We start from the raw sequence: 12,064 nt of genomic DNA, 5'->3' as shown, positions 1-12,064 counted from the left end.
TTTTTATTTTTATTACATAAGATCTTCTTTCTAATGGAGTTGTAAGCTATTTCTCCACACTCTGCCGGACCACAGAAACAGCCAGGAGAGGACTATATGGTTGGAAAAGAATAGGCAGCACAAGTTTTCTAGGGAATCCAGAAGTAGCTTAGATAATCTTCATCCTGAAATTCAACCAAGATAGACTATGGGAAGAGTAATACCAGTAGAACTTGCATGACAAATGCTGCTTTACATCAAAAAGCCAGTTTCAGCAAAATTTGTTTATAGGAAATTTCAAAGCTTACATCTATTGCGATTATCTGGTGGAGGGTGTGAGAAATAGCTTACCCTGCTGCTCCTGACTAGATCTCCAAAGTAAAGCAGCTCAAGTTATATATTGTAGTCATATGTTCAAGGGCCTCTGGGTACTGTGTGGCTAGGATTTTCTGGTCAACAGAAGAAAATCACAGCAATGTGTACAAAAGCCCCCAGATGTCCCTTATCATATTAGCATCTCTTGTGCAGAAATACATTTTTTGGCACCGTATCCTAGAACCAAAGAGAAGGCTAAGGTAAATGGAATAGCAGATAAGCTCATAAGAAGCCAAATTCCAATCTCAGACCTGAACGAATTTGAAATGGAAGCTCAGTTAGATACAAAGAATTTTAGAACAAGATCTGAAACTTAGTTAAGTAGCCCTCTTAGTCATTACCACTAACTTGCTGCTCATTAGAAGTAAAAGGAGGACCTATCCAATTACCAGTGCTTGGTTTCCTGTTGTGCTAATGAACAGGAAAACAGACTACCGCTAAGAAAGAATCCATGCGTGTGAGCAGCCTGCGGCTTAGCCACATGTCGGGGTATGCTGAATTGTTCTGATCAGTCAACTTAGGTAAAATCTCATTACTGGTAGATACCAGAAATAGCACCAGCAAAATCCCCTAAGAAAACCCCAAAATGGAGTTTATGCTATTCCTTCCCCTTTCCTTCTGGAACAATTCCATCCTAGAGCTATCAGGTGCAACAAGCAAGGTTAGGGTTAATCCTCATTCACAGGGGCATGGTGAGGTGTGTTTGAGCTGGAGCAAACCAGGAGGGCCTAGCATGGGGTGGGTGGGGAGTTCTGATGCAGGCTGTCAGATCTAGAGTGGGAGGAGGAGGGCACCCATGGGGGCAGCAGGGAGCGGGAGATTGGGGGTGGGGTGCCAGAGCCTCAGTGGGCGGAGGAAGCATCAGCAGGGGGAAAGGTTATAAACAAAAATGAGGCAGATGTCTCAATTAGTAGAGGTTTATTAAGCCAAAGTTTGAGGATGACCCAGGAAAAACACAAGTCACAGGAGCATCTAACCTGGGCTTTCCAAAGAGGGTTTGAGGAACTCATTACTTAAGGGGAAAAAGCAAGCAGGGGGGGAAAGGGAAGATGGGTAGGCAGTGAAACAAATAGTTACATCCTTGTGAGGCTGTAACTAGCACTAAGGGAATCTATGTTTTACATAAAAGAACATGAACATTTGAAAAGAGAAAGGAAAAAGTCAATTATGCATCCATCTCAGAGTAGGCGCAGGAGTGGTTCACGTCTTTACCTTGGAAGATAAGGTAAAGGTACACGTCTGTACCTTGGAAGATAAGCTCATAATTGACATGGTCAGGGTGAGATTTAACAGAACTCGGTTTTAGGAGTTAAACTTAGGTGGTAGAACCAAGGTTACAATTGGCATGTGTTGGTTTTATAGGGGAATACGTATCCTGAAAGATTTTGGAGCTCACAAGGAATTTCCTTGAGAGCAATCTGAAGGGGGACATCTGGGGAGGTATATGGCCTTTTGCCGTGTTGGGAACCTGGCTTACATACAATGCTATAACATAGGATTGTGAAATGACAGCTATCTGTCTGAGGAAAAAGGAAGGTAATATTTGCATGACTCAGTTCCCAGGCTTAACTTTCCTTCTGGCATAGTGAGTTTGAGGTCCCAAGATTCTGATTTCTTTTTCAGGGACAAAGTGGCAACACAGGGTTGGTTATATAGGAAGTAATTTAAATAAAGTAAATATAATAAGAATTTGGGCAGTTAGTTTCTCATTCCTCAAGGAGTTACAAATATGAAAGAGAAGAGAACCAGAATGAACCCTGTGAGTCTGGTTGCAATTGAAGATAATGGGGTAAATGCATGATTTTCAATAGATAGATAAGATGCAAATCTAGATACACACAGATGTAAATGTGCCTTTGTGCCTGGCCATTGAGAAGGCGGTCTGGGAGAGTGACCCCCAACAAAAGCGATGAGTAACAACTAGAGCCCAAATACTGCTTTCTAAAAACTGTTCGCCACTAAATCTGGGCCCCTTTTGGAGAAACGATTGACTTTGGGGTACAAGATAAGTCGAATATGTTTTTGTTCCAGAAAGCACAGAAAGTACTAAAAAGTCCAGAAGTACTAAAAAAAGATGGGGACATGTCAAAATAACAGAGAACTATATTGAAGGAGTCCCCACTAGCCAAATCAGAGGCAATGTAAGCACCCAAATACTTAGTGAATCCATTGAATAAAATAGGAAAATCTATATGATGAAATGAATACATAAATTGAGTTTTCCATAAGAGATGAACTATTTACATAATCTCAAAATACATCCTTCCAAATAATTATTAATTACAAAAGGGAAAGAATTACTTTTTGATGGAGAAGCCTGACAGACTCAACTCTAATCAAGTGATCAAAGTTGATGTTAGGCAGTGAGGATGAGGACGGGGTAAGAAAAGATGTGAGACTGCTAAATATTTTCCTTAAGAAAATACAGTTTGGGCTGGACATGGTGGCTCATGCCTGTAATCCCAGCACTTTGGGAGGCCAAGGCAGGCAGATCACCTGAGGTCAGAAGTTCAAGACCAGCCTGGCCAACATGGTGAAACCCCATCTCTGCTAAAAATACAAAATTAGCTGGGCATGGTATTGGGCACCTATAATCCCAGCTACTTGGGAGGCTGAGGCAGGAGAATCGCTTGAACCCGGGAGAGGGAGGTTGTAGTGAGCCGAGATTGAGCCATTGCACTCCAGCCTGGGCTACAAGAGCGAAACTCCATCTCAAAAAAAAAAAGAACCAAAAAAAAAGAAGATACAATTTGACCTTTAAAGACAATATGAATATATAACTGTGGTAAAAAATATACATATATATAAAATATTTTTAAAAATTTTTTAAATCTTTGTTATTCTTAGATCTTACTCATCGAAAGCTTACTCATTGAAAGAAAACAAATAACAAATATTATCAATTAAGACTATCCAATCATAACACAGTGCTTGAAACAAAATACAAATGGAAAAGCTTTTACTAAAAAAAAAATCATATAATGGCTCCCAAATTGAGAAATCCTTGATCCTTCATCAAATCATTGATCCTGAGTTTCAAATGTTAGCAAGTTGAAAGAAGCTACTTTAAATTGCTAAAATAAATACTATCATTAGTATTCACAAATTCTTGATCCTTGATCATCAAAGTTTCAAATGTTAGCAGTTTGAAATCATTAATTATTATAAGTGATAAAATACTATCTAGCATTTGTGGGGTTTTACTCAAAGGCAAGCATTGTTCTTTATGTTTTATAGACATCATCACATTTAGTTTTCACAATTTCTTTATGAGGTAGGTACAATTATCTCCATTCTACAGATGAGGAAACAGGTGCAGAGAATTTAAGAACCTAGCCCGTCATACTATTAGAGGGGTGAACCCAGGTAGTTTAACTCTTATGCCTGTGTATGTAATCAAAACTGACTATTTTAAACCTTAATTCTAACCCTTAGTTCTATTCCTTCTCACATGGAATCAATCATCTATGATCTATTAATGTTGTCCCCCAAATCATCTCTGGGACCTCAGTCCCTGTGTACTCTGGCTGGAGTAATCGATTATTTTTAAAAGTAGAGGTTTATTTTAGAGATAATCTTGCTTATCTAATTTCCGCATATTGCAGACTTGCTGCAGTTTTACATCCAGTTCACTGATCAACTATCAAACTGAAGGATAGCTTGTCACTGCATCTGCAGTGACTCACTTGCCTTGGGGAAAAATACATGTCACACATTTACATTTTGGCTTTTAAGTGAGGAAACTTCATGGTCTACAGAACAGAGTAAGATTCTTGAAAACTAAAACAATAAATCCAGTGCTGATTGTGATCAGTGATGAATACCTTGCATCACTTATGAAAATGTACAGCTTCTGGAGGTGATTTCCTGGTCTTGGGGCTGGTGATTGTGATCATTATAACTACTGATGAGTTACCAAATTCCAAAGTCCCCCACAGATGGCTTGTGTAAACAGAGCCTGTAATAAGCTATCCTGTAGAGACATTTCTTTGAGAAGGTTTTTAACTGCTAACTATAGCACCAGTGATCTTAAAACTTTCACTAGTAGAGGCTTCAACATTTGAATGAGAGGTCACTCTGGGACAGTGTGGTGAGAGTGGTCGCTAAGGAGAGATTAATTGGGAGCCACCTACAATGGTCTAAATGGCCCCTCCTCAATGAAGGGAGGCAGAGACATTTCTGTGAAGTGAGACTGCCCATATGTAGACATATATACATACATACATACGTTTGCCAAAATGATGTATTTGAGCCAGCATATTAGGTTCTTTTTTTGCTTTTCTGGGTGGCAGTAGTACAAAAGAAGGAGCAACTAGACTAAAAGTCCAAAGGACATGTGAATAAATAATAATAATACATAATAATAAAATGCTATACAAAAACCACCAAGTGCCATGAGTTGTTCTAATACTTTACAATCATTAAATGAGTTCATCCTCTTAACAAACCTCAAAAGTGGAAACCATTACTTTACAGATGGGAAACAAAGGCACACATTTGCATTGACAAAATTATTCTATTATAAGGGGTGGAGCTGGGATTGGAGACAGCCCTTCTGGCTAACAGAGTCTAGCTCAACTTCCAGTAAGTCTAGTATCTATTGACAAAATGTACTGTTCTTATCGCCTCTTATGACTTATCCCATTTGTTTGGGTTTTTAAGCATCAGCAAATTTGCCTTGCAAGCTGCTCTTGTGCTAAAGAGTTATCTATATGAAAGGAGAAATTATACATTCAAATAGTCATGTGATATTAATTAAACAAACCAGATCATAGATCGAATTTGCTGTTCATAGATGATCTTTTAGTTTAAAAAGTAGGAGACTATAAAAGTGCTGTTTCTTCAGCTATCATTCAAAGGCCTATTCATAAATCTATCCCTGGGTCATAAAAACTCCTATTTTATAACAGGCACATAAACAGATGCCTCCCATAATTCAATGGTTCTGCACCCCATTCTATTCATTACCAACAAAGTGTAAAATGCTTCTCTTAAAAAACAGACAACAGGAGTGGCTGGCAAGATGGCCAAACAGGAACAGCTCTGGTCTGCAGCTCCCAGAGAGATCAGTTGCAGAAGGCAGGTGATTTCTGCATTTCCAACTGAGGTACCCGGCTCATCTCATTAAGACTGGTTAGACAGTGGGTGCAGCCCACGGAGGGCGAGCTGAAGCAAGGTGGGGCGTCACCTTAGCTGGGAAGTGCAACGGGTCGGGGAACTCCCTCCCCTAGCCACAGGAAGTCATGAAGGACTGTACCATGAGTAACAGTGCACTCTGGCCCAGATACTACGCTTTTCCCATGATCTTCACAACCCAAAGACCAGGAGATTCCCTCTGGTACCAGCACAAAACAGGGCGGCCGTTTGGGCAGACACCAAGCTAGCTGCAGGAGTAGTTTTTCATACCCCAGTGGCACCTGGAATGCCAGCGAGACAGAACCATTCACTCCCCTGGAAAGGGGGCTGAAGCCAGGGAGCCAAGACACTCGAGTTTGATGGAGGGAGGGGCGTCCGCCATTACTGTGGGTTCAGTAGGTGGTTTTCCCCTCATAGTGTAAGCAAAGCCTCTCAGAAGTTCAAACTGGGTTGAGCCCACCACAGCTCAGCAAAGCTGCTACAGCCAGCCTGCCTCTCTAGATTCCTCCTCTCTGGTCAGGGCATCTAGAAGGAAAGGCAGCAGCCCCAGTCAGGAGCTTATAAATAAAACTCCCATCTCCCTGGGACAGAGCACCTGGGGGAAGGGGCGGCTGTGGGCACAGCTTCAGCAGACTTAAACATTCCTGCCTGCTGGCTCTCAAGAGAGCAGCGGACCTCCTAGCACAGTGCTCAAGCTCTGCTAAGGAACAGATGCCCTCCTCAAGTGGGTCCCTGACCCCTGTGCCTCCTGACTGGGAGACACCTCCCCGCAGGGGTCGACAGAGACCTCATACAGGAGAGCTCCAGCTGGCATCTGGCGGGTGCCCCTCTGGGACAAAGCTTCCAGAGGAAGGAGCAGACAGCAATCTTTGCTCTTCTGCAGCCTCTGCTGGTGATACCCAGGCAAACAGGGTCTGGAGTGGACCCCCAGCAAACTCCAGCAGAGGGACTGACAGTTAGAAGGAAAACTAACAAACAGAAAGGAATAGCATCAACAAAAAGGACATCCACACGGAAACCCCATCTGAAGGTCACCAACATTAAAGACCAAAGGTAGATAAATCCATGAAGATGAGGAAAAAACAGTTCAAAAAGGCTGAAAATTCCAAAAACCAGAAGCCTCTCCTCCTCCAAAGGATCACAATTCCTCTCTAGCAAAGGAACAAAACTGGATGGAGAATGAGTTTGACGAATTGACAGAAGTAGGCTTCAGAGGTGGGTAACAACAAACTCCTCCAAGCTAAAGGAACATGTTCTAACCCAATGCAAGGAAGCTGAGAACCTTGAAAAAAGGTTAGAGGAATTGCTAACTAGAATAACCAGTTAAGAGAAGAACATAAATGACCTGATGGAACTGAAAAACACAGCACAAGAACTTCGTGAGCATACACAAATATCAATAGCCGAATCCATCAAGCAGAAGAAAAGACATGAGACTGAAGATCAACTCAATGAAATAAAGTGTGAAGATAAGATTAGAGAAAAAGGAATGAAAAGGAACGAACAAAGACTCCAAGAAATATGGGACTATGTGAAAAGACCAAACCTCCATTTGATTGGTGTACCTGAAAGTGACGGGGAAAATGGAACCAAGTTGGAAAACACTCTTCAGGATATTATCCAGGAGAACTTCCCCAATCTAGCAAGGCAGGCCAACATTCAAATTCAGGATATACAGAGCACACCATAAAGATACTCCTCGAGAAGAGCAACCCCAAGACTCATAATTATCAGATTCACCAAGGTTGAGATGAAGGAAAAAATGTTAAGGGTAGCCAGAGAGAAAGGTCAGGTTGCCCACAAAGGGAAGCCCATCAGACTAACAGCTGATCTCTCTGCAGAAACCCTACAAGCCAGAAGAGAGTGGGGGCCAATATTCAACATTCTTAAAGAAAAGAATTTTCAACCCAGAATTTCATATCCAGCCAAACTAAGCTTCATAAGCGAAGGAGAAATAAAATCCTTTACAGACAAGCAAATGCTGAAATATTTTGTCACCACCTGGCCTGCCTTACAGGAGCTCCTAAAGGAAGCACTAAATGTGGAAAGGAAAAACCGGTACCAGCCACTGCAATCACATACCAAATTGTAAAGACCATTGACACTATGAAGAAACTGCATCAACTAACGGGCAAAATAACCAGCTAGCATCATAATGACAAGATCAAATTTATACATAACAATATTGACCTTAAATGTAAACGGGCTAAATGCCCCAATTAAAAGACACAGACTGGCAAATTGGATAAAAAGTCAAGACCCATCAGTGTGGTGTATTCAGGAGACCCATCTCATGGGCAAAGATGCACATAGGCTCAAAATAAAGGGATGGAGGAATATTTACCAAGCAAATGAAAAGAAAAAAAAAACAGCAGAGGTTGCAATCCTAGTCTCTGATAAAACAGACTTTAAGCCAACAAAGATTTTAAAAAATGACAAAGAAGGACATTACATAATGGTAAAGGCATCAATGCAACAACAAGAAGTAACTATCCTAAACATATAGGCACCCAATACAGGAGCATTCAGGTTCATAAAGCAGATTCTTAAAGAAATACAAAGAGACTTAGACTCCCACATAATAATGGTGGGAGACTTTAACACCCCACTGTCAATATTAGATCAACGAGACAGAAAATTAACAAGGATATTTAGGACTTGAACTCAGCCCTGGACCAAGCAGACCTAATAGACATCTACAGAACTCTCCACCCCAGATCAACAGAATATACATTCTTCTCAGCACCACATTGCACTTATTCTAAAATTGACCACATAATTGGAAGTAAAACCATCCTCAGGAAATGCAGAAGAACGGAAATCATAACAAATAGTCTCTCAGACCACAGTGCAATCAAATTAGAACTCAGGATTAAGAAACTCACTCAAAACCACACAACTACATGGAAACTGAACCACCAGCTCCTGAATGACTACTGGGTAAATAACAAAATTAAGGCAGAAATAAATAAGTTCTTTGAAACCAACGAGAACAAAGACATAATGTACCAGAATCTCTGGGACACAGCTAAAGCACTGTTTAGAGGGGAATTTATAGCACCAAATGCCCACAGGAGAAAGCAGGAAAGAACTAAAATCAACACCCTAACATTGCAATTAAAAGAACTAGAGAAGCAAGAGCAAACACATTCAAAAGCTAGCAGAAGACAAGAAATAACTAAGATCAGAGCAGAACTGAAGGAGACAGATACATGAAAAGCCCTTCAAAAAATCAATGAATCCAGGAGCTGTTTTTTTGAAAAGATTAACAAAATAGACTGCTAGCCAGACTAATAAAGAAGAAAAGAGAAAAGAATCAAATAGACACAATAAAAACTGATAAAGGGGATATCACCACTGATCCCACAGAAATACAAACTACCATCAGAGAATACTATAAACACCTCTATGCAAATAAACTAGAAAATTTAGAAGAAATGGATAAATTCCTGGACACATACACCCTCCCAAGACTAAACCAGGAAGAAGTCAAATCCCTGAACAGACCAATAACAAGTTCTGAAATTGAGGCAGCAATTAATAGCCTACCAACCAAAACAAGCCCAGGACCAACCACACGGATTCACGGCCGAATTCTACCAGAGGTACAAAGAGGAGCTAGTACCATTCCTTCTGAAACTATTCCAAACAATAGAAAAAGAGGGACTCCTTCCTAACTAATTTTATGAGGTAGTGTCATCCTGATACCAAAACCTGAGAGAGCCACAACAAAAATAGAAAATTTCACACCAATATCCCTGATGAACATCGACATGAAAATCCTCAATAAAATACTGGCAAAGTGAATTCAGCAACAGATCAAAAAGCTTATCCACCATGATCGAATCGGCTTCATCCCTGGGATGCAAGGCTGGTTCAACATATGCAAATCAATCAATGTAATCCATCACATAAACAGAACCAATGGCAAAAACCACATGATTATCTTAATAGATGCAGAAAAGGCCTTTGATAAAATTCAACACCCATTCATGCTAAAAACTTAGGTATTGATGAAAAGAATCTCAAAATAATAAGAACTATTTATGACAAACCCACAGACAATATCATACTGAATGGGCAAAAGCTGGAAGCATTCCCTCTGAAAACTGGCACAAGGTAAGGATGCCCTCTCTCACCACTCCTATTCAACATAGTATTGGAAGTTCTGGCCAGGGCAATCAGGCAAGAGAAAGAAATAAAGGGTATTCAAACAGAAGAAAGAAAGTCAAATTATCTCTGTTTGCAGATGACATGATTGTCTATTTAGAAAACCCCATCGTCTCAGCCCAAAATCTCCTGAGGCCGATAAGCAACTTCAGCAAAGTCTCAGGATACAAAATCAACATGCAAAAATCAAAAATCACAAGCATTCCTATACAGCAATAATAGAAAACAGAGAGCCAAATCATAAGTGAACTCCTATTCACAATTGCTACAAAGTGAATAAAATGCCTGAGAATACAACTTACAAGATATGTGAAGGACCTCTTCAAGGAGAACTATGAACCACTGCTCAAGGAAATAAGAGAGGACACAAACAAATGGAAAAACATTGCATGCTCATGGATAGGAAGAATCAATATTGTGAAAATGGCCATATTGCCCAAAGTAATTTATAGATTTAATGCCATCCCCATCAAGCTACCACTGACTTTCTTCAAAGAATTAGAAAAAGCTACTTTAAATTTCATACAGAACCAAAAAAGAGCCCACATAGCCTAGACAATCCTAGGCAAAAAGAACAAAGCTGGAGGCATCACACTACCTGACTTCAAACTATACTACAAGGCTACAGTAACCAAAACAGCATGGTACTGTTACCAAAACAGATATATAGACCAATGGAACAGAACAGAGGCCTCAAAAGTAATGCCACACATCTACAACCATCTGATCTTTGACAAAGCTGATAAAAACAAGCAATGGGGAAAGGATCCCCTATTTAATAAATGGTGTTGGGAAAACTGGCTAGCCATATGCAGAAAGCTGAAACTGGACCCCTTCCTTACACCTTATATGAAAATTAACTCAAGATGGATTAAAGACTTAAACATAAGACCTAAAACCATAAAAACCCTAGAAGAAAACCTAGGCAATACCATTCAGGACATAGGAATGGGCAAAGACTTCATGACTAAAACACAAAAAGCAATGGCAACAAAAGCCAAAATTGACAAATGGGATCTAATTAAACTAAAGAGCTTCTGCATAGCAAAAGAAACTATCATCAGGGTGAACAGGCAACCTACAGAATGGGTGAAAAATTTTGCAATCTATCCATCTGACAAAGGGCTAATATCCAGAATCTACAAAGAATTTAAACAAATTTTAAGAAAAAAACAACCCCATCAAAACGTGGGTGAAGGATATGAACAGATGTTTCTCAAAAGAACATATTTATGCGGCCAATAAACATATACAAAAAGCACATCATCACTGGTCATTAGAGAAATGCAAATCAAAACCACAATGAGATACCATCTCACTCAAATTAGAATGACGATCATTGAAAAGGAAACAACAGATGCTGGAGAGGATGTGGAGAAATAGGAACACTTTTACATTGTTGGTGGGAGTGTAAATTAGTTCAACCATTGTGGAAGACAGTGGTGATTCCTCAAGGATCTAGAACCAGAAATACTATTTGACCTAGGAATCCCATTACTGGGTATATACTCAAAGGATTATAAATCATTCTACCATAAAGACACATGCACATGTATGTTTACTGCGGCACTATTGACAATAGCAAAGACTTGGAACCAACCCAAATGCCCATCAATAATAGACTGGATAAAGAAAATGTGGCACATATACACTATATGTACCTGTGAATACTATGCAGCTGTATTCACATAGTATATGTGAATACATGTACTTTGCAGGGACATTGATGAAGCTGGAAACCACCATTCTCAGCAAACTAACACAGGAACAGAAAACCAAACACTGCATGTTCTCACTCATAAGTGGGAGTTGAACAGTGAGATCACACAGACACAGGGAGGGGCCTGTCGGGGGTCGGGGGCTAGGGGAGGGATAGCATTAGGAGAAATAGCTAATGTAGATGACGAGGTCAATGGGTGCAGAAAACCACCATGGCACGCGTATACCTATGTAACAAACCTGCACGTTCTGCACATGTGTTCCAGAACTTAAAGTATAATTAAAAAAAAAAAAAAAAAAAAAACGAAAACAACAACAACAACAAAAACTATGCTGAAATCACTGTATACCTAACCCCACTGGTATCCAAGAGTGTTTTCTCTTCTTTGAGTAAGCTCTAGAAGCACTGTTCAACTCAATCATAACTCTTGCAATGTTGTATCATGTGACATTAACAATCAACACAAATAATATTCAGAAATGAAACCGAGTGAAAGCAGTGGAGTGTGCTGAATGAGACAGGCCCCGGGGGGTTTGCAGAGCTTGAGTGTCTAGCACCCTATTCTCAGCAAACATGCCTGTAAAGTCAATTTGCCTTATAATTTCACAGCTCCACTTCCACCAAGGTTCAACTTCAGGATTCCATTTCTTAACCCAGAGCGAGAACATATCCGACTGTAGCTGT

This window comes from Nomascus leucogenys, chromosome 25 (genome assembly GCF_006542625.1).
Source record: "Nomascus leucogenys isolate Asia chromosome 25, Asia_NLE_v1, whole genome shotgun sequence".
NCBI classification, from domain to species: domain Eukaryota; kingdom Metazoa; phylum Chordata; class Mammalia; order Primates; family Hylobatidae; genus Nomascus; species Nomascus leucogenys.
This window is presented reverse-complemented; position numbering follows the sequence as displayed.